Here is a 4,972-nt window from a genome sequence, read left to right as displayed (position 1 = left end):
TTTGGGCAACAAAACAACTCAAATATAGAGAGCCTTCCCCCCCCTCCCCCTCGTGTTAACTGGCCCCATCTTACTTGAATTATTGGTTTGAAAAAAAAACAAACCAGAAAATGGCTGCATTTAAGTGTTAAATACCATTTCAATCCAATTCCAAGTGTCTAAAGGGAGCATGAATTGGGTATGAATTCCATTACTCAGTCACAATATTATTAGCAGGGGAGGAGCAAGGTTTATCACTGTTGTCAGCATGATTATACAGCTTTCTCATTTGCCTTATCTCAGAGAACATACACAGCATGGTCTTGATCAGGTTTGTCATCTTCTCAATGCCTAGGCCATGATGACAGTCAAAATGAATGAACAGATCGGCACTTTGAAGTGCTCATTGATATCTTGAGGTCAGATGTTTCTTGCACGTATCTGGACCATTTCCAGACATATGGGAAGCAGCAAGAGCAATGGTAGCACAAGTGTCTCTGCCAGTCTTCCTCAACTCTACCCTGCTCCTTCAGCGAGTGGCCTGTCTGGTTAAGACAAACCAGAAGTCAATGCATAAGATTACTACCTTTTATTTTGTTTTAGTTTTGTTGGTTGGTTGGTTTGTTTGGTTTGGTTTGGTTTTGGTTTTGTTTTTTTGGTAAGGAAGAGCTATTACATCAAAGCAGTTTGGGAGCATTGCTTTAACTGTCTTGCTGAATCTGAACTACCTATCAAGTTATTCCTCCCACACAGAGCAGAACAGCTTGGTCCTGCTGTTCAGGGGTCCTTGCCAGCTGCAGAGACAGGAAAGGATTTTTTTTCCTCTTTACCTCTGCTTGTTCTATTTTCTCCTGTGCAGGTTTGTTAATGTTTGCAGCTTGAAAAAATGCAATTCAAGAGAACTCCCCAAAAAAAGGATCAAAGATTAAAAAGATAGGAAAAAAAAATAAAATCGATATGTATTAGCATGGAAGAGCTCTTTTCAATATCAATATTCAAAATGAAAAAATTTTGAAATCCTTAATTTGTTTCAATATTTATTTTTTTCTAATCTCTGGTTTTATTAAAGCAAGTATATCCCAAAACTGAAGACCAACATGCAGAAGCGCTGCAATTGCAAATATGTCACAGTTCTTGTTTGGAGTAACTCACATTGTTAAGAAGAGAAGTCAATGAGAAACTGCTCAGGGAAAAACCTAAGGATTGTACTGTGCTGAGATTAAAATAGTTTATAAAATGATAAGAGCTCTAGGACACATGAATTTAGCTGAAGGCTTTGTTTCACTCTCTCTCCCTTAAAACTAAATGACACTGGAGAAAACACTTTTCAACTTTTAGAGCTGGCAGGTAACATTTTCCGATATGCATTTTTTTAAGATCCCTGTCATCACAGGCTCCTCAGACCAATACATAAAACAGCCTTAAACAGCCAGTGAAATCAATGGCTGGCACACTTTGGAGCAGTTACTGGGAACCAGTATGGCTTCAGCAAGAAGCCAAAAGGCAGTGTCATGCCTCAAGAGTAGAAAGGTGCGCCACCAGTAAGTAAACACCCCCAAAGAATGTTACTAGTCGGCAAATATTTTGTGCTATTTCCATAATGAAAACCCACTGCTGTGAAGAACTTTTCATCCTCAGAGCCTAGGGCTTGAACAGGTAAATTATAAATCATCTCCTGGAGAAGCATCACCTTATGCACACCATGTGGGTTGTGTAACACATTGGTTCTTTCCAGGGACCTCCAATCTCCAGATGGAGGAGTAATCATCTGCGGCGTGCATGAGCCTTCCATCAGTTAGCCAACAGTAAATTGTATCAATTCAGCAACTTAGACAACTGAAAAAAGTCTATGAACAACCAACACATATAATGTTGCTTGGCTTCCTAGCACATTCTACCACATAGCGCTGCCAATGCTCTACTCAAATTGTCCATGAAAAGAGGACATATTTCAATGTCCAGTTAAAGATTTAAGGTGACACTTGAAGACAGATTTCAAAACTCTTGCAAACATTATAAGCCAGGTGTACTTCTACCTGCTACATGATTACTCCTATTTACTTGATTAGTCCATTTACTCCTATTTACTTAATGAGTCGCATGGAATGTTTAAGAATGTGTTTACAATAAAATGCAAAAACCTAATCAAAGCAGCTGTTTGAATTCACCTAACATGAAGGCAGTCTTCAGGTTAATCAAACAAAAAGAAAACATCCATTGTTTTACAAAAAAAGAAGAAAAGGTATCCAGAAGAGCAACATGTACTGAGGAAAGGCATTACACAGACGAGTGTAACCTACCATCAGCATCTTATCCTATGGTGTAGGGCTTAAAGCACCTTAACTCAAAAATTTCTAGGCAATTTGAACTCTTGAAACAAAACATGAAAGACAGGTAATTTCAGAGATATACAGGATCCAATCCAAAAAGAGCTTTGTACATCAAAACCTGCACTTTGAAATAAACTAGTAAATAAAATGCAAGTCTGAACCAGGTCAAGATACCATTAAGAAAGCAGGAAGTCACTAACCCATTCCAGAGGGGTCAGGGATACCTCCAAATGAACTGTAGCAACAGAGTCAAAATGTGGCAGGTGTGGGTTGCAACTTTCAGATCCAATAATTGTATTACAAGAATGAAAGAAATTGTATCTTCCAGCCCCTTCCCTAACAATGAGTGACATAGGTACCAGTGTGATTGTAAATATATGTGATGCCAAACTAATATTTTTACAGGCCTATTGCATACTTGAATTATCAACAATTCTGATCTCCATGCAGTTTAACTGCATCTTACTCTGTGCCTGGCCCTGCCATATCCCTGTTTCAATCTCCTTCCTGACCCTATTTCCTGGATTAGGACAAATCAGGATCTTCCCAAAATATCACCTTGTTCATTTCCTTGTCTCAAAGCAGAAACAGCTATTGCTGATGGATGTATGTCAAAAAATCTTGGTAAAAGCATCCAGCAATGGAGACGCCACATCACGTCCATCCCACTGCCCAACTATCTTTGCAATTATGCTGCTTTTCTGCAGTCTTAATGTACTTTAGCCACTCCCTCTCTCCTGGAAAAAAAACCCAAATAATTTATAGATTTAGCCCTCTGCTGCAGGCTTTCAAAGATTTGCTGCAGGCTTTTCAAAGGTTGCTACCACATCCTACCCTTGTGTCTCCATTTCTCATTTTCTTTGCTGCACTAAGACACCCCACTCTTTCCCTCTTCTTCTTTAGGCCATATTTTTTTTTAAATCATGTTGCCAACCTTTCTGTTCTCCTTTGTACTGTCTCCAGATGGTCTTGAAGGGAGAGAAAGAGGCAGAGGAAAGCCACGGGAAGGGAAGAAGTGGCCACAGCCTGGGTTTGCACGTCTCTGCATGCTGAACAAAAGACCTGGTATGATGGGAACAGAGCAATTCAAGAGCGATGAGAGAAGCTCTACCCCAGAGCAAAGGAAGAGCAGAGGAGGAAACGGAAGACTGAGGTATAATCCAATTTCTTGTCTGCTTACATGCACTGGCTGTCACAGGGGCATGACTAAGAGTGGTCTGTCAGGTTGCAAATTCATCCTGTGTAGTCAAAGAATATAAAAACATCTTTAACAACTGTCTAAAGAGGCTCATAACCAGAGTTATCTACCTTGGCAATGAAGTATGGTACTTTCTATATGTGTGGAGAGTCAGGGGGACATGGGAAGATGGACTTTGTTTTGTTTGCATGCTGTGGTATGGGAGTTCTGGACAGTTGGAAGTGTGGAGCATTTTCATGGAGGAAAAACAAATCAAACAAAAACCCCTTTGAAACCTCAGTTTAGTCTAGAAGATATCACAATCTTTGCATAAATGTAAGGGTCCATATTCTATCTAATCTACAGATGAATCAGTGGCTCAGCAGCTTTCTGCCATTTACTTATTTTACTTGTATGTGGGTTTACAGGCAGGTCAGATTATCACTGCTGCTGGATTGATGGACCCTTGACTGTTAGTCTTGATAGGAGGCTGGTCTTACACACAACCCTCCCCCAAATACACACTTTTTTCTTTTAAACGATGATCCTGGTGACATTTAAACACCTATTTTTGCAAAGTTTTTTTGAATTTTTTTTCCACTGAAAGAAAAGTCTTCTTGACCATTGGAAGAACTTGCTAAAGGAAAGTTTCTGATCTTCCATGAAAAGATATTTTCTTCTGCAACTTTATTTTTTCCACTAAGATATAAATATAGTTCTTCTACTAAAAGTATTTCTAGCATTTACAAGAACTTAAAAAAAAGTAATTGCCATTTCTGAATATGATCATGTATTTGAACATATCCTTTCCCCCTCATTTTTTCCTATATTATGAAGGTCTTCTGTTCTCTCTGATCCTTATTTTGAGCAGTTTTCAACCATATTTTTTTTTGTTTTGCACTCTTCCCACTAAAGCATGCAAATACTGAGAACAGAACAGAATAGTTATTCATAAAAAGGTAAAAAAATATTTCAGGATCTGATTCCCAACTTGTGTGGCATTAGATGCACTTGGTAAGGAAGCTGCAGTGCTCGGAAAGCTCTTCAGCCACCATTTTAAGGTCTGACAGAGACTGTGAATCAGAGCCCTCAGCTGCAGGAGTTCACAGCCAGGGATATTCGTGTAAACTGAAATCAATAATGATTTAAACAATGGTACCAGGCCCTCAGCTCTGGGCATGCCACCCGGTTGGTTGCCAGGACAGAAGAAGGATGAATCACTGGGACAGGAACATCTGACCCCATCCCTCCATGAATCATCAGACCTCTTGAGCCTGCACTCTTGGACATCTGGCTCTTCCTGAGCTGCTCCGATGTAAACATTGTAAAATTAAGCCTGAAAGAACCTGCAGCATACCCAAGTCACAGTTCTGCATCTTTTTAAAAATGAAAGCCAAACAAAACAAAACTCCCAACCCCCAGATTTCAACACATGAAGCAGTACTTTAATTCTAAGGGGAGTGCTGTTGTGTACCTGACATTTTGA

This window comes from Lepidothrix coronata, unplaced genomic scaffold (assembly GCF_001604755.1).
Source record: "Lepidothrix coronata isolate B3197 unplaced genomic scaffold, Lepidothrix_coronata-1.0 Scaffold38, whole genome shotgun sequence".
Taxonomy (NCBI): domain Eukaryota; kingdom Metazoa; phylum Chordata; class Aves; order Passeriformes; family Pipridae; genus Lepidothrix; species Lepidothrix coronata.
Note: the sequence above shows the minus strand (reverse complement) of the source record.